At 40.4% G+C, this 19,082-nt stretch overlaps 1 protein-coding gene and 1 long non-coding RNA gene across 3 annotated transcripts in view; one reads left to right on the forward strand and one right to left on the reverse strand.

The window, feature by feature from the left end:
* The window catches only part of TBXAS1 (thromboxane A synthase 1), a 237,160-nt gene that overhangs the window by 67,254 nt on the left and 150,824 nt on the right, over positions 1 to 19,082 (reverse strand). The gene's annotated exons all lie outside the window — the stretch shown is intronic.
* On the forward strand, positions 12,929 to 17,731 carry LOC147653648 (uncharacterized). 2 transcript variants are annotated; one of them, XR_015285624.1, is made up of 3 exons: positions 12,929 to 12,982; positions 13,818 to 13,900; positions 15,284 to 17,731. It is a non-coding gene; the product is annotated as an uncharacterized LOC147653648 (long non-coding RNA). The 2 variants fall into 2 exon arrangements; XR_015285625.1 differs by having other exon boundaries at positions 12,929 to 12,976; positions 15,284 to 16,592.

Genomic DNA, 19,082 nt, shown 5'->3' on the forward strand with positions numbered 1-19,082 from the left:
AACAAACTGTTCTGACTGATCTACAGGCAGAGAGGAATAGTTATTTTGGGGTTTGAATAACACAGGGGATTGGCACAGTGCCTCTTTAACAGCTCCTTCCCTCCACCCCAGAAAACCTTTCCATTATGGACCTAGTACCCATGAGCATCTTTCACTCTGGTACACCCAAAAATCAATGCTCCAGATAGCAGCCAGTGCCAGTCACCATCTGCTGAAGGACTCCACATATTCACCAGTCAGATGAATCACCTCCAAGGCACAGGAGGACGTGCTTTTCCACCAGTAGGTGAACAAAAAAAGGTTACAGACGTTGTGCTCTGCAAATAAGCTGCAGCTCTGGAAACACTTCCTTAGGCCTAGACTTACAATTCCCACCAGCATGATAGGATACCTCTGCTCCATTATGTTCCTGTAGATTGGAGGAAGTAAGAGTTCATGTAGACTTCAGCTGTGAATAGCTGAAAATCTCGTTTAATTTTTCCAGGAAGGAGAAGTTTATTCATGTCATGGGAGTTCATGTATTGCACAACTCAGAGTCCAACTCTTTAGCATAGCCTTTGCTTCAGGGATTTCACTGGTATATGCATTTTTATTAGGCCATTTTTAAAATTAAAAACAAAAAAAACCAAAAACCAACAAAAAACAAGCAAACAGACCCCAAAACCAAGAGAGTCCTCTTCCAGTGTGTTCATTAGTGTGTGGATAAACCAATTCAAAGTAGCAATGAACCGCAACTGTAGAGACAGTCTCTTTATCTGCAAGACTAGCCACCATCACCTAAACTACCTTCATAACATAAAAATGTATAATTACATTCCTATTCAGTGGAGTTGTAGCACTGTTAGCCTCCTGCAGCTCAAAAGGTGTAACATTTTCTACGGTTCTGCATCCATCCTTCTCTAGCCGTGAATTTTCTTGTAAACAAACCCATTGCCCTCTAAGGGTTTGCTGTTCCCAGTCATGAGCTGTTAGACGAGCCTGGTCTTATATTTAGACAATACACTCTCTGGAGACCCTGTAAGATGTTTCTCCAGCCTTAAACAAAATCAGGTCCTGGCCTTTTACAAAGCACTGGGTTATTGCTGTGATAGCAAAGTAATAATCATAATGACTACTGAATAAAATTTCATTCATGAGAATTTTTGCTGAAAGCAAACTTAATGAATACTAGCACAAGTGAATATTCCCAGGAATGTGCTCTGAAATGCCTCTGTGGCCATTTTGAGGAGCTCTTTTTATTACTCACATAATATATTTGGTTAGGAATTTAAAAGCTTGTCTTGTTGCAGGATCTGTTTTTAAGGTCATCCTACCCAGAAACAACTGGATACCTGATCTGTGCCATGTAATTTGCTCACAGGTGAGCAGGGGCTGCTAAGAGCAATGCCTTCATAAACAAACCTTGCAAAAACAACATTCATTTGTAAAAACAACTTGAATAATAGGGGGGAAAAAAGCATAACATTAGAGAGAAGCAAGCTTTCTTCCAAGATAATTCTCCACAGTGGAAGAAGCAATATTTCAGCAAAGCTTCTCTTCCTTATGCTTTATTCTACTTCACTTTAGGCATCAGTACAGAGTGCCACATAAAAAAATCATCATCAACCCAAGCGAGAGAAAAAGATTTCCAGGGTTATAACAAGTCATAATGAAACATATTTTTTTCCGCACCATCAGGATGGAAAAATCGCTCTGATTCCAAAACCTAACAATGGCAATAGAGGCAAATACTAGCATAAACCCAAATATAATTGGATTGTTAAGTGCTAGAATAAAGGAAAAGGCATCTCATGAAAATTCACAGGGGGGGTTTCTCCACTTCAGTTGACAGCAGAAGGAAAAAAAAAAAACACATTAAAAAAGGCATATTTTTTTTTCAGTTTGACAACAGACCAAGTACTTACAGTGCCACTGCACAAAAACATTCTTTGGTCATCACATCCAGCTGCTGGTTTCCTTTTTCCATCAGGGACATTTGTTTGATTTTCCTCACAAAAAGCAGAAGCCCATAATAGCCTCCATCCTGTCCTCTGACGCTTGCATAGTTACGATACAATGGCCTCAGAAACAAATTCCTGCCACAAAAGAATGGCGTGCTAATGCGATGGACACTTGATTTGCCCCTGTACAACGCAGACCCTGCCATTAAGCCAATGATAATTGAATGGAAAGCTACAATTTGAACAAAAAATATATAATCTGAATGTGGTGTGGGACAGGGTGAATGTCTAATTTGGTGGTGACACAGACATCCCCTTTGAAATATATAATAAGACAAGCCCCGCTTACAGCTTCCTCAAGATAGACACCTTGCAATATATTTCCTGACACCAGTGTTCTGGGCCGTATCATTCCTCTCATTAGTCTCCTTAAACATCACCTGGCCATGCAGAGAAATCGCTCTGCACAGAGGCGTAACGAGCGGCGCGCTGGAAGAATAGACGCGCGCGGTGCCGGGGAAGGCCAGGCCGCCAGAATCCACCTCCCCTCCTCAAATCACAGCTTTAAGTTTTACAGCTGTCAGAAGAAGAGAGATGTACTGCTCACACACGAGATGCAGCATGACTTTTCTCACAGGATGCAAGAGGCTTGGCAGGCAGGACTCCAGCTCTCACCATCCTAAACAGGGAGTTGTGGTTTCGTATCTAAGACTGACATGCCAGCTGACCTCCTGGCAAATTCACCATGCTTTGGGGATCCAGGGGACCCTTGTTAGAGAGATTAAGGCTTTGGGGAGAGAGATTAAGCTGTTTAACTTCTCTGCAAGCTGCAGTAAAAAAAAATACTTAAGGAAAACTACCAAATATATATCACTTTGAATTTTAGTTCTTAATGTTTTAATTTCAATCATGTTTCCTGCAAATTATACTCAAATTTTGTACCGCTCTGATAGTTCAGATCTGCATTTTGAGTTCAAAGGAGCCCAGAAACTCAAAAATCTACTTTATGATGAGTTGAGAAATCAAAATAAATTACATAATTGGTCAGTAGTCTGTAAAGCACTTGCTATGGTGTACAAGTCATGCAACTGTGATGCTGCTAACATAACACCAATCACAATAAACTGTACAGACCCTCCTGGTCTTTCTCAAATGCTCTCATTCAAAAAGGAAAAAAGATAGATTTCATAATCCTTATCTATCAGGTAGAAAGCTCATATCTCATATTATTTCATATATTATTCTACAAACACTGTTATGTCAATGTATCTCCAGGAAGCTTTTCATAAGCTTGATTTGGCAACCATCTTTCTAGGGGAGACAAACTTGTATCACCCTGAAGTTACCAATAAAACACTGCAGTAGTTACCCAGATCATTTTGAAGAAGAAGCACAAAATGCAGTCCCACTAAAACTATAATTTTGCCAAACTTCTTTGAAAGGATCAGATTCAACCTCTAACACTTGCAGGCTTCATTTGGTTTCTCAACAAAATCACAAAAAAAAGCCAGTTTCTCTGCCAGTATATCCAATTCCAAAACATTCCAGAAAGAGTGTCCTTTTGCCTTGTGTTTGAACACAGAAGCTCAAATCAAATGAGAGGCCCTCAAACTTGTGTGTCTGAAGGTTGAGGACATGATGCTCTCACAGGTGATGCTCAGCTCTGGAAGGACCTGGACTCTGTTGGACTGCAGGATACGGCCATTGCTCAAGAGTGGCTGGGAGACTTTTCAGTTTGGCAGATAAAACCCTTTTGTTTGCATTTGTTAATATCATCAGAGGAAAACACTGCAATGGTTTTACTGTGAATGGGCCAAGTGTCTGAGGGCAGGCAGGTCTTACAAAGCAATATAACTTGCATTTAAAGAATGACTAAATTTAAAGCAAAAAAGAAAAATTCACTGGGTGCTGATTTGGAAAGTGGAGTAGCCATCTGCCAGTCTGATCTGATCTTAGTGCTTATAATAAAACCCCAAACTGAGAACATTTTGTATAACTTTGGACTTGATATTTTCTTATATTATCATCGCTAATTTTGTAAGGAAGTATTTTGACAGTAGTCCACATCTATAAGAGAACTCTGTGAGCATTCAATAACACTGCATTTGATGTCAGAAGCCACAGCAATGCCTTTGCTTGCTACTTCAAAGAAATGTATCAGTACAATAATGTTGCAAAAAGGCAAAATGAAAGCTGCCCCCAGGAGGGGCAGGCTCTTCAGCAAATAGATGAAGGCACCTGACAACAGAAAGGGTTAAACATGGCAACAAAACATAACTTCTCCATGTGATCAATGCTCTTCTAAAAAAATAAAAATAAATCCCAGAGTAAGCCTGAATTAGACTATGATATGGATTTTATTGGCTGAGTTTGCCACTAAACCTGCAAAGTGGCCAGTATGTTTTACTGGTTAAAGCACTGCCCTTCCACAAGAGCTGAGATGCTTTAAGCTGTGCTCCCTTTCTTGCCTGTAAAGCACAGTTATAGCTGGTGCAGCTTCTCCATGAGGAAAATCAGTACAACAGACATCAAATCTTATAAAACACCGTGAAGGGAAGCTAATGATGATCTCAGAAAACCATTTAAGACCTAGGATAAAAACAGATTTACACAGACTCAAAGAGTTTAAGGCAAAAGCATCATCATAGAGCAGAAGGAGCCCTGGAAGGAACTCAGCAAGTTATCTGCTTCGTCCCCTTGCCACAAGGCAACATCAGCCAAACCAGCACTGACAGCTGTTTGTCTAACCTGTTCTTAAAATCTCAGCAAACCCTGACTTCCCACAGCGTCCCCAGGCAGTCCACCCCAGCACTGGACCTTTTCCGTCACTGCAGAGGTTTCCCCTTCTGCAGTGAGTCACCACAGATATTGTAAATCATTAGATTTCACCTCCCACATCCATAATGTGTACATATATATTTTAAATGTATCTTCAATAAAGTATGCTGATAGCATAAAAAAATCAAACTGCTGAAAAATACAAAATTATTTTCAGAGTAGTGCCTCCATTCACAAGGGAGAAGAGTCCACACATACTAGTGGTTTCTTTGTCAAAAGTTTTGCACCTTTCTGGCCTTCAAAATGCAAAGTTAAAGCAAAATCATTAATAGCATAGAGAGGGATTAAGCCTAAATCAACCTAAAAATACAGCTAAAGGGAATTCTTAAAACCAAGATTTTGCTAGTGACCCATCTCCCCTCAGTTTATACCGCTGCAAGTGGCTCAGGTCTTGAAAGACAGCAGCCTCCTTCTTCAATTTGAATTTCAGATCTAACTGTTAGTGAGCAAAGAGAAAGAACTGTTTGTAGTTGATACAATCTTAATACAGGTGGTGACAACTCTTTCAGGAGCAGACTGGTTTTAAGATACTAGCCAAAAGCCAGACTTGGCTGAAGTGATATGAAGGATATAGAGATACCACAGTTATGGGTGGGGAAAAAACGAGATAACACCCCTATTTGGTTGTTTCATTAACAGTGTGGGTCCACAAAGAAACCCACAGCTTGCTTTGAGAGCTGGAAACCCTCCCTGTAGCTGTTCAGTGTAAAATCTAGGGACTGAATGCAGCCAGGTCTATTTACACCTCCAATGGTCATTGTCTCTGAATCTGGGGAGTTTCCCCCTAGTACCAGGTCCAGGTATCTAAGACAAGCACTAAGTTTTTCACTATTCTATTCTGTCTAATGGCAAGGAAGTGTCATGAGTTTGTGGCAGCTGCTTGGCAGCTCTGCCACACTGGGTTGGCAGTGTCAGCCCCCATCACAGCACAACAGCATAACCAGCACAGCTCCCTCCATCGCACGCACACTTGGGAAGGATCAGAATGCAGTCCAAAATTCAGCGGGTGGAGAGTCCCATCCAGCTTTCCCAGCCTCTGCATTGTGGTGAGCAAGAGACATTGGCAGCAAATATCAGTGGACAGCAACCTCCTCGTTCTGTATTTGCAAAACATTTAGGATAACACCACTCTGATAATGACTCCTGGCATTATTGCAGTGCAACCAATAAATACTGGATTTGTGTGTGTGGTAGCTGAGCTTCTCCTGCCCCACACATGTTTTCTGCTTGAAGGGGGAGGAGTGACATTATCAGAACACACAGTGTGGGAAGACAAGAAAAGAAATAACTGAGTGATGGGGGCAAGAATCGCTCAGGCCAGGCCTTGCTATGCATGCCAGCATGAGGAGCAGGCACCCATCCCCAAACCAGCAGCAAGCTGTCCACCCTACTTCACACTGCATGCATGCAGCCTCTCCCAAAGCTCATCTGGCCTCCCAATAAACCATCTGACACTCTTTCCCTCTGCTATTTGAATGAGGAAGGGAGGATGCAGGAAGGGAATGTTTTAGGCTGTGTCTGACACCCAGAAGCTTGACCCTCTACTGACTCAGATTGCTGACTAAAGGCTGCTGTTGCAGGCAGCCCTCTGTCCCTTTCTACTTGCCACAAAATACAATTTCATTTGCTTAAATTTAATTCCTGATTAATAATGATTTCTTGTTTTAGCAGCTGTCTGACATTCAAGAAAATGCACAGGAATCTCATTATTTCTTTCTTACTCTTTGTTCTTCCTGCCCCATATGCTCCTTTTATCATTCTTGCAAAGCCCCACCACTCACTTTGAAGAGCCATCAGGACACTTTGGGGCCATGAGGGGAATTTACTGCTCACATCCTGCCATCCCTCATCTCTACCCAGAGCTTGTTCAAGATCCTTTCTTTCTGCATCACACAATATATAGATTGAATTTGAGGGAAGGAACACCTCATTATTTGGTTTTGTGATGTCCTTAAGTAATTTCAGGCAACCAAAAGAATTTTTTCTTTTAACTAAGCTGATCATGGTTTTGTGACTGACATAAATGGCATGAACTACTAAAAAAAAATAAATAAAGTACAGTCTATGTTATTTATATTCTGTATTAGCAATATGGGGGGAAAAATTGTCTTTATCACTTCTTCAAGCAACTGCTCTCCACTGCTGGCAGGCAATCCTACTGCCAACTTATCCATTCATGATCACACCTGTACCCTACATTAGGATTTATCCCGGATTTTCAGCTATATTAAACTGGCTTTTACCTAAAGTACATAATCACATCTATATCTGACTCTCATGACTTGTGTGCATGAAGGGGTACAGGTTTCTGACACAGTGGGTGAAAGCACTGGGAAGGAAAGGATTATTTTCAGCTAACCAGTGACCAATAACAAACTGTGTTATCCTCCACAGTTTCATGGATGCTCGGTTCAGTTATGGGTTTTATCCAATAGATGGCTCCTCAGCAGCAGGAAGGATTCTCCCCTGCTCTCCTTTCCTTCATAGAGTTTCAATATGACTTTCTAATATTTACACAGCTATTATCTTGCAAATATAGGCATTTTGTGCACACTGATAAACACACAGAAGAAGCACGTGTGCGTGAATTAAAGAACAAAAGAAAAATTAGGTGACATTTTATATTACTGCCTGCCACTTTGTCCTCTCCCAGCACAGGGATGCATGAAAAATTACAGCCTGGAATGATTCCTAAAGTCAAACTAAAAAAAATAAAAAATACAACTATAGAAACATTAACAGCACACCAAATACAAGCTGTCTTTCTCCCCTAAAATATGAGAATATCTCCCACATCTTACATATCCCTGACTGAGCAATACTTAAGGAACTTACAGGCATCATTACTAGTCTGTCAACAAAAGATTTTTCACAAGAAAAAAATAAAATCCTGCGTGTAATTATCGATATAATGACCCAGAAGAGTTCTGTGTAATTTGCAGGGTGCAAGTTAACATCATCATGAGTAATGTTAACATTTCTGAGACAGTGAAAGTGAATACATTTTTGTTGTTTTACAGAAAAACATAATTAGAATAAAAACTCCCAAGATATTCAGAAAAAACATGTTTTCCCCATATAGGTAGTTGTGACTTCTCTGAATTAGAAGTTTCCAGTTATTTCTGTCCTGAGATCTATCCTGCATCTCAGTCAGATCTTGCAAGATCCTGTCAAAACCTGGCAGTAACCCAACTTTGGGATTATGACCCTCTGGTCCAATGATCCAACCACATGATCAACAGAAAACAGAACACCCACAATAAATAATAAATAATAAATTGCACAGAAGCCAGACCATTGCTGTTTAAATTCCCATGATTTAACACTTCAATGGGACACAAGTATAAGGCCCCTACGTCTGCTGTTAGCATCTAAAATAATATCACTCCTAATAATAACCTTTATCCTTGAAATATTAAACTGCCTTGAGAAGTGGGGGGAAAACACTATTTTACTACAAATACACATATAAATATGTAACATCATAACATTAGCACAATTACAGCCAAAATAACCATCAAGAAAAAAATAACTGTTTCATCCCTGTCCAAAGCTGAGCACAATCACTGGTCTCATTTCAGCATTCCAAAAGGACTTGCCTAATTCCATGCCTCAAATCAGCTCTTCTCTGACTCAAACCTGGAAAATTCAAACCAACTGGCCTCTTGCTTGCTCCAAAATAAGCTCAGCAGCAGCAGCATGCTTGACCATGAGGCTGTGACACTGTTGCTCTCCTTTAGCCCTGACACCCCAAGCAGCCCTCTATCCTTGATGTGTGTAATGCAGAGAAACAGCATGTGTAAAGGTATCACCTGGTGATCCCTCTTTGGCTCTTTGCATGCTCAAAGACATTGCTCTTAAACTGCCTGGAGTGGATTTAAACCCTGGCCAGTCCCAATTGTGGTGAAACACCAAAGCTCCATCTTTCCACTTGTCTCTCTCTCCCAGGACACTGCAGCCAGCAGAACTTACCCAGCCCCAAAGCCAAGCCTGTAGACTTTCACCCGCCTTCTCTCTCTTTAAGGGACAAATATACAGGCATGCCAAAAAATCAGAGTTCACAACTGGAATACTGACAATCATTTTCACCGTGGAGCAGTTTAAAAGAGGCAGCAGTGATATTCATTAAGCTGTTAATAATGGATTGTGGCACAAAGCAATTTATCAAGTTTCCACTGTAATTAAAATCACTGAATATTCGGGCACTTGCAATGCACCTAGCTCTCCCTGCTTCTGAAGCTTTACATTTTAATGTGAATTATAGCTCCCTCTCCCCAGAGAGCTACTAAAAAGCCCATTTTAATTGGTATGTTTTTAATTGAGATTACATTATTAAAAAGTGTAAATTTCTGTTGAGGAGAGAAAGGAGGTGCTCAGCTCCCCTTTAGTCTCTGTCTCCCTTAGATATAGCTTGCTTATCCCAGCGGGAGGGAAAAATGAAGGGTAGATGCTGTGAAGGAAGAGGAGAGAGCCCTGAACACTCGCAGGCTGTGAAGCCAGGACAAGGCAGCACTGACTGCCACAGACACAGGATTTTCTGGGTGGATTTTAGGGAAGGAGAGGAATCTCCACCACCGTTCAGGCTGCTCTTAACAAAAGGCAGGCGGAAAACACCACGCAGGGATTCCCGCCTCGTAGCCAGCTGACATGGAGGGCACATTTCAGGAAGCCTCTCCTCGAGGTTACCAGTGACAGACAATCTGTCGCTTTCCATAATAAGTAACTCTAATATTAAATTCTCCTCAAAATCCAGGTACGGTCATGAGCAGATGGGGTGTAGCAAAAGCCTCTGGCTCTGCTGGCTCCAGAAGGCTGGGGGGAGGTGGGAGCAGGCAGGGAGAGGCAGTCCCTAGGGCTGCCTGGACACGGTGGCAAGAAGAGAATTGTCCCAGCAAAGAAAAGCTGATTGCCTTTGTGCACAGATATGGTCAGAACAACTCGTCACCACAAAAGAACAGCAACTTCATGCACTTGGCATCCTAATGCTGGCCACTTAAACAGTTCTCCTGCTGGCAAGACGGACTGACAGTGCCTCTTATAAGTAGGAGTATGGATCTGCTAAGGTAAGTAGACAGGAGAGAAAAGGAAGAAATATCAAAGGAGTACAAAGTAGATGGCAACAGCTGAGACAGATCAAGGAAAAGACCTCCAGAGATCAAAACACACCAAAAGATGGACAAGATGGTTGAACAAGAATGAAATATCATGGAACAGCTTTTTCATAACTGCTTCAGTAAAGGTCATACCGTATTGCAAAGAGAAGGCAGTGCATGGGGCTGAGAGAGGTCAAACAGAGGCAAACAGAGACACAGAGAGACTAAGAGACAAATTCAAAGATCACCTACTAATACTACAACTGCTGCAAACCCCACATCTAGTTCTGGAGGTGACTCAGGAAGGAAGAATGGTGAACCAACAGAATATAATAGATAGAAAAAAAGGATGAAATGTGAAAGACAAAACTGAAATTTTTAAAGCCAACAAGAGCAAGGGAAAGCTCTGTTAACTGCAATTAGGTCAGTAAACCTGTGATTTTTTCTAAATTAAGAATTTAGATGCTATGCTCTAGTTACACGTGTCAGAGGAAAGCCTCCTTGTAGTGGGAAAGTACCCAAACATGCTATTGCTCTGAACAGCAAGGTAAAATTAATATATGAAATTCCTAGTCCCAGTCAATAGACCCCTTGCAGATTGAGATCAAGAATAAATAAAAACAAAAAAATGACTGTGTAAACAAAGATTAGATCTTATGTCCCACCCTGGCATTAAAGACCACTAGTCTGCTGTGCAGAAAGTTAATTTCCAGATTATTTAATTTAATGCAAGATTCCTTTTGATTGCTGGTTTCAAAACCCCACACCCAGATCACAGATGAAGCAGGAAAAGGAAGGACTTTCAGAGAACTCAAGTAGAATCTTCTGAGAAATTTGTGGGAGCACACTGTAAAGGTAACATAAAGAAGATATGAAGTATGAGAGACAAATAACTTAAGAAAGGGAATGTGCACAACCTCAGGGTACCAGTTTTCCCTATCAGCTGAAGGGGTGAATACTGAGAGCATACCATGAAGGAAAACAAATGACAGGAAGCAGGAAAAGATAGGCTGGGCAAGGTTTGTTTTATGGCAACAGAATCACAAAGGAAAACTGTGCTTCCAAGCCTATAGGAAAGATGACCCTGAAAGACAGATTTAACACTACTTAGACTGGCTGTTTTGCAGAGATGAAAACATGCAGCAGAAGGGCCAGATTACTTACTGACTTGGCATGTACCAATAGATATATGACCACATCAGATTCTACTCTGAGTGCTATAAAACAAAGACAGCTGGATGCACTTTACTCCCTTCCAAAAAACAGAGAACTTTCTTTGAGCCCTGTACACAACAAAGTCTTATTAGGTATATGAAATTTTTGTGGCTTCAGCACCCAGGAGCATTTCCCCAAATATATACAGTGACCCACCAGGTTGTGACAGCCGTGATTCAATTATTTTCTCTGATAAGTGAATCGGGAAAGTTGCTAACCAACCAAGGGGACAAACTTTATGTCTAAGGTCATGAAAGAGCAGCACTGAGTACTAGGTATAAAAAGTATTAAAGCCAATGCCACATCCTCCTCAAACAGATGGCCTTTCAGAAAGATTTAATCAGACACTGAAATGCATGCTGCGAATACTCATTACTAGCACAGGATCAGGCTGGGACAAGTGGCCAGCACTGACGTTATTGCCTACAGGGAATTACCACAGGCATAAACAGGATTTGCAGTGTTTGAACCTCACTGTGGATAGCAAGCACAGGGTCCCTTCTTGATCATAAAGGAGGGTAAAGCAAAAAATTCATGATGAGGTAGACCAGGTCTACACTGCAGAGGAGAAGCAAGAGACCTAGGCCCTTATAAGGAGCAACCACCTAATTTCTTTTGCTTTCTTATCCTCTGTTTTTTTGCCTGTGCTGGTCACACCACCACAAAACCTAGTGACAAAGGCCAGTTTTCTCTGGATCCTACCTTCAAAGCACAGTGAGGTCTTGCTCACCTTATTTTAGTGGACACCTAAAATAGAGCTGCCCTTCGGTATCAAGAAGAAGAAAAACAGGAAAAAACAGGATATAGCCACAACAACCAGCACCAAGAAAGAAAAAAAATAAAAATAAAAAAAAAAAAAAAAAAAGAGGACTTTTCATCTATCCTTCAGTGATGGGGGTGGCTTCACTGAAAAAGGCAGGTTTGCTTTTCAATTCTTTCCTCTTCAGTTTTTCGGAGAAATTTTACTGCAAACATTATTTGGAAGAGTTCTTAAGCTATGTTTTGACCTGGATTTTCAATAAACAATATTTTAAGAAAATGATTTTAACATGCAAACACAGTTTTTAAAAGTCACTAAAATCCTTGACATTACCAACTGAGCATGTGAATTTATTTCTTTTTACTCAAGATGAAAAAGTCTTTTTTCAGTGCTAAAGATCCCACCTTTCTTAAATAAATGATGTTTCTCATATGCTGTAGATTGGGAAAGCCAAATGTCCATCTTCACTTCCCACACTGGCTGGTGAAAACAGGAGGAAAATACACACGAAACTTATTGACAGGAACATTTAAGTCCTTCCTCCTTTCACCTCTGAAGGCATCTTTGTTGGCTTACTGACTTCCTGTGGATTAATGCTGCTACAGGGAGCATCTGAACCTCCCCTGGTCTGCCCAGAAAGAGCCAAACTTGCAATTGTTTTGAAGGCCCTCTGACAGAACTCCACCACACATCTCTTAGAAAGTGAAGTTAACTTTTCCTGCATAGATACTCACATTTTCCTGGTACTATCCACAAGATGATTCTTGGCAACCGTGGATATGCAAAGACTTAACCAGATTAATCACCATGAACACCCTGGTGCTTCAATTTAATTTCTGTCCATTAGCACAGGTCTATGTTCTTGCAAACTGAAGCATGGTCATCGCCTGTACTTGGCACTGCTGAGGCTGCACCTTGAGTGCTGTGTTCAGTTTTGGGCCCCTCACTACAGGAAAGACATTGAGGTGCTGGAACATGCCCAGAAAAGGGCAGTGGAGCTGGGGAAGGGTCTGGAGCACCAGTCTGATGAGGAGCAGCTGAAGGAGCTGGGGTTATTTAGCCTAGAGAAAACGAGGCTCAGAGGGAACCTTATCACTCTCTACAATCACCTGAAAGGAGGTTGGCATTAGGTAGAGGTTGGTCTTTTTTTCACTAGTAATACAACAAGAGGAAATGGCATCAAGTTGTGCCAAAGGAGGACTTTGAATATTAGTAAAAATCTTTTTGCTAAAAGGGTGGTCAGCTGTTGGACTATGCTGCCCAGGGAAGGGGTTCAATTACTAACCCTGGAAGTATGTAAAAGTCATGTAGATGTGGCACTTGGTGGACATGGTTTAGTGGTAGATATGACAGCGCTGGGTTAATGGGCTGGATTTTATGAACTTAAAGGCCTGTCATAATCTGAATGATTCTGCGTGAGCAGTGCTCCAAGAAGTCATGGAGATGGCTCATGTGCATGATGGCACTTTGAATCTCAGAGTGTAGCTGAGGTGGGATGTGTGAAATATCAGACAGGGACATCACTCCTGACACCTCCTGAAGTGAAGATTCACTGCAGTGGTTGAGAAAGACCAAAATGGAGTGGAGAGAGGTGGAGGCATCAGAGAAAGAATCACAGATGTCAAGGTTGTATTGTTAGGGTTGGTGCAGGGTTTGCTGCAGTGGGGCAGACAATATATACCTGACACCTATACCTTGTCCAGAGTCCATGAAGCACCCTAAGCCATAACCAAGGAGACAGTAAAACGGTGCATTAGAGCAAAGGATGAGCAATAGCAGGCAAACCTGCTTGTGCTTGCTGGCAGCAGGTAGCCAAGCAGGTATTTGCTTACTTCTTGTGGCTCACAAATTTTCTGAGCTGTAGAACTGGGACTGATGCAGCAGTAATGCAAAACTCTTCCTGCACATCTCGGGGAAGCAAGAAAGCTACCACTCTCGTTACTTATTCTGTCCTTGATCTCTTTTGAGCAGAGAGACTGCAGAGCTGCATTTCATGATGAAAAAACCTCAGACAGAAACTTCAGCCCAGGCCTGAAGCCCAAAGATCATATTCGGTAAGCCTGCAGTTCCTCCTTGGAAAGATAACAACAGGGTGATCAAGAAATTTCAACAGGTGCCCAAAAGTAATAGGGACCTCAAGTTCATTTCCATTCAAAGCTTTGTGGTTTTATTATATTTAAATACCCACTTCAGAAACCCTGAGAAAGTTATAAAACTCATTACATCTTTAAAAAAATTTAAAAAAAATAAAATTAAAAAAAAAAATTTAAAAATTTTCTTCAAATATGGGAAGGAAGAAAGGCAATTTAAACAGCAAGCAAATGGCTTTTAAAAGAAGGCGAATAAATAAAATTCCTTTTAATGTAATGCTACTCATTTTTTTTCCTCAGAATCACTGTATGCTGCCCTAGCACAGACACCAGATTTAATGTTCAAAAGATTTTTTAAGGTTTTTTATTCTAGAGCACTCATACCCTTCTGCTAAAAGCAGCAGAAATAGAGATTTGAGAACTGTGTTCACATTTAGCCCAAATTTCCTCTATATCTTTAAAACACACATTTACCTTTCTGGAAAGTCCACACTTCCACCTGACAAAGGCAGTGGATAATGGGATGATCAAACTGTGAGAACAGCCCAGAAGAAGAGAATCCTTCCAACAGAATTAGAAAAACAAAAGGACCAGACTGCTCCTTTGTTTTGCTGACTTTATTAATCAATAGAAATAGATTATTTAATATTGCCATATAATGTGTATCCTTAAATGAACACCACCTGCTTTCTAACACAAACAAATTTAGCTTGGTTTTCTATAAGGGCAAGAATAGTGCACACTGTTAGAAGGTGTCTAATCCTCTCATCTGCTGTTTCTGTAGAAAAATATTTACTTTTAAACATCTGTACTGCATTTACACAGTTCAAACACACACACAGCTCCTGGAATGTACATAGTATTTAGCAAATTTTTAACTAACTTTTCTTTGTAATTGTATAGTTTTCCCTTGACAAGGAGAGGATCAGACTTTTTCAGGAGGATTACCTCTGCTCAACTCATTTCAAGCAGCTCTTGAATAAAATAGTTCATTAGTTCATGAAAAGGAAAGACTCCAGGGAACTAATGGGGAAGGAAGAGAAAAGAACAGTGTCACAGTAATTAGGTTTTCAGATTGTCGCTTATCCACCAGAATGCAGGTACACACGCACATGTCCCTCTTCCCTATAGGGGAGATCATTGCATGTTTTCCCCTGGGAGTCAGTGTTCCAGAGATTAAAAATCTAACCCAACCATAATTTCCCAGAAACATACTAAAAGATACCTCTTCTTTATAACACATTTCAGTTGCTATTCCACAGAGAAAGAGAAGTCCACCCCCCTTAGCAAGTATTTAAATACCTTACTTTCTGAGTTACTGAAAATTCAGTTTTTTGACCCTTTTAGGCTCCCATGGCTGATGCTGAAAAACCAAAGGACTTCCACTCTCTAGGAATCTCTCATGCCTGCCTAGGTGTATGGGCAGCCTGGGAAAAGCAGACACTGCCTGTAGCTACTGGTGATCAAGGAAAAGATTGGCTAGGAATGAGGATGGAAAGCAGGGAAAACTGGAGGAGGTTGCAGTTGTTGACCATAGGACAACCTCTTTTGTTCTACACCTGGCACAGCAGACTACAGAGCATCCCAGAGCCACACCAATTAAAAAAAGGCCAAATCATCACCAGGACTGACACCAGTGTGCAGCTTCTGTGTGGCTTTACATCACGGGGCTCAAAGGGAAGCATGGCTCACAGAAGCACAGCCTTCACACTTCTCCTGTTCCTTCTGTCTGCTCTGCATCTGCATTAAAAGCACTCAAGTAGTCCCTAAGACTCCAGCCAGACTGACTGAACAGCAAATGCCAGTGAATGGTTCTGGTGATACTTGCCTGTGCTTTGCCACCCTCTCGTTCCAAATTGGCTTGAGAACATCAAGAAGCAGCTGATGGTCATAAGAAACAAAATCAGATCACTACTGGCCTGGCATGAATTATGTGACCTTGAATTATGCATTCACAGCAGACAGTATGACTGGAAAAAACAGGAAATAGCAAACGAGTGTGTTGAAGCCTCTATGAATTCTCCACTTCTACTTGTTAAAGGATGTGTATTTTCATTAGTGGATTTTCTCACAGATCTGTTGTGATTTTCAAAAAATAATGTTTTGCAATAGCCTTAAATTGTTACATTACTGGTAATGTAGTTTTTATTACGGATTACAGATGAAACTCTGGACCTTCATGTGCTGACAGGGAGCTTAGTTTCAACCCACAGTTTTAGAAAGGAGTCTCAGTTTTGAGGACTATGAAAGACTCCTATGATCTAGACATCATAATTTAAAAGAAACCCGCAGGTTAAGAACTGAGCTATGACAGGATATAAAAATGACTCTAACACAAAAACAATTTGCATACCAGATTATTAAATGAAAATCTATCAAAGTATCATTTATTGACGTAAACAAATAGCCTATCTGCCCTGTCTTTGGAAACATTTAGCCTGAGGGAAAAATTTAAACCTGGGCAGATAATCAGGGAAAGGTATTTGAACATTTAAATCTTGCTGGATTCTTTAAAGTAGGTGTTAAGTGGTGCATTAAATTTGTGCTGTTTCTTCTGAGCAGGGTAAATTTGCTCTTCTGTAAATAGTGGGAAAAGCCTTTTACAATAATTTGAATCCATGAATAAATGTAATGTATTAAAATTTCTAAAGCACAAGCATTAAATGTTTTTGTACATAAGCCAAATGAGTGGAATATCCAGGACTAAAATTATTTGAGTGACCACAGAATGATAATATATAATTAAAATTACATCTGCACCACTAACTGATGGGATGAGAGAAAGTGACATCACAGATCTCATATAAACTGCAAGCATATTATTAGATCTAAACCTGGCTGTAAAATTACTATCTACCCAAGGGATTATCTTTAGGCATTCAGAAGCATTGTTTCATTTACTGATAGAACAGGGATGATAACAGGCTGACTTTGCTTGTCACATTGTTTTTTGGCCTTTCTTTATTCTTTGTTCACATTAGCTGTAGATGAGAGGAAGACAAGCTTTAGCTGAATCACTGTCGTGGAGCTTTTCATTGTTTTACAGTTTGTTCCAAAGGCTTTTTTTATCCTCCCTACCCCCTCCCCTCAAGAAAAGAATCCCAAAGCATTTTTAATGGTGATAAAATCAATGGGGAGTAAAAGATGCACACAATGTAACATCTAGGAATGTGGCAAACTAAGGAATACCCATTGGCCTAATGCACCTCAGGGAGACCATAAAACTTTGCTTATAGCTCTCATTATTAGCACAAAGAACCAGTGGCTGCTAGTTATATCTTGGCCTTATTAAAATTCAGTGCCAAAACTCCAACTGGTTTCAGTGGGTACATTTCATCATTTGAGACCTAGGACAGAGGACAATTCCCCTTCACATGCAGGGCTATCTGGGGCACCTAATCTCTACAGATTTAATTTCTGCATTAAATTGAAAAAAAGCTGCATTTTGTTCTGTTTCACACACCATTTTTATGTCTCTGGCAAATATTAGTTGCCTATATTTGTAACAAGACTCATGTGCCACCAACCTAAAACACTCAAAATTCTAAAAGCATTACAACAAGACAGGCAGTGACAAGAGAAAAAAGAAAGCTCCAAACTTTCCAGTCACTTTTGAACAATAATGATCCTGAACTGCAAAGGGGACCTAATTTGCCTGTAGAAATCTGTCCCTAAGTGTCTAAAGCCTAGCACTTGAAATAGTTCCTATATGCCAGTTTTGCAAACTAAGCAAAAGTCCGTGAGCAGACAGGTCCCCAGGCAGTCATGGAGCTGTGCATACACTGCTGAGGCAAACATGGACCTTGCACTTCCTTCCACATTGTCCTGGTGTTGGGCAGCTACTGCCATGTGTTATCTCTTTCAGCACCTCCCAATATCCCTCCCAACAGAACCTTAAGCCTCTGGTCCATCAACCACTCTAACCTGCAAACAGGCTGTATCATGCAGATTTCTGCATCCTGATCTTCTCACTGCAATCTTGCCTTTTTCTGTGTTTTCCCTTGTTCAAGGGAGTGACCAGCTCTAGCACAGTGGAAGGATTGATCCCCTCAGTGCTACAGCCACAGAAACACTGCATTTCATTAATAATGGTTAATACAGCAACCATTTTTAATCCACATCAGGTTGTTTCATTGTCCCTTTTATCCTTCCATAATTCATCCACAGAATAGACTTTCCATGCAGACCCCTTTGGCATGAATCTGATTTAAAGCTGTCCACACCTACAGCCACATCTGTATGCCATTAGAAGTTCATGCTGGACCTATGCAGGAGAAATGAGGTACCTGCAAGCAGTTTATACACATCATCACTGCCAGAAAATATTCCTGCAGCACTCAGCCTGGGCCAGGAACCACGTTTATGAATCATGACTTATTTGTGGCCAGTCAGTGGTGCTTACCATCTTTTGGGTGAAAAGAAAAACAAAGACTGCTGAAGGTGGGCTGAAGGACCAACAAGCAGCATGTGATAAACTGCAACAAATGTTGAAGTGAGATATCGCTGCAGAAAGTCAAAGAGCAGCAATATGTGTGAATATAAATGTTATTTTTAAATGTATCCTGGAAGTAATGTAGGGTAAACCAAAATCTATTTTACCCTGAAAAGTGGCTTCCATGAGGTGAAGCTGTGAGAATAAGTTGGGAGAATCCATTCTCACCTTTGCTGTTACAATATTAACGGCTTCCTTCATGTGGATGTTGTGTTTCATGCCAATTGTTATGCAAAAATTTGTCTCAGTTACCTAAAAATGGAATTTTCACCGATATTCTTTGTTTCTCACTGCACATCCATATTCCTTCACGAAAAGAAAAGGAATGAAACTTCACGCAATAAAAGGAAATGAAGCGAAATGAAAAAAAAAATCAAAAAATATGAAAATAAATGAAAGAAAACTTAAAGAAATGAAATTAAATGAAATCTCAAGATTTCATTTCTTTTCATGAAATGTATTTTCATTTCATGAAAGGAAATAAAATGAAAAATCAAATATTAGAATTAAATGAAACATCATGGAATAAAGGGAAATTAAATTTTAAAAACATTAAAATAAATTAAATGAAACAAAGAAATGAAATGAAATCTTGGGATTTCATGAATGAATGAAAATTACATTGAAAAGTTAAGAAATGAAAGGAAATGAAAT

This window comes from Cyanistes caeruleus, chromosome 4 (genome assembly GCF_971803275.1).
Source record: "Cyanistes caeruleus chromosome 4, bCyaCae1.hap1.1, whole genome shotgun sequence".
NCBI lineage: Eukaryota > Metazoa > Chordata > Aves > Passeriformes > Paridae > Cyanistes > Cyanistes caeruleus.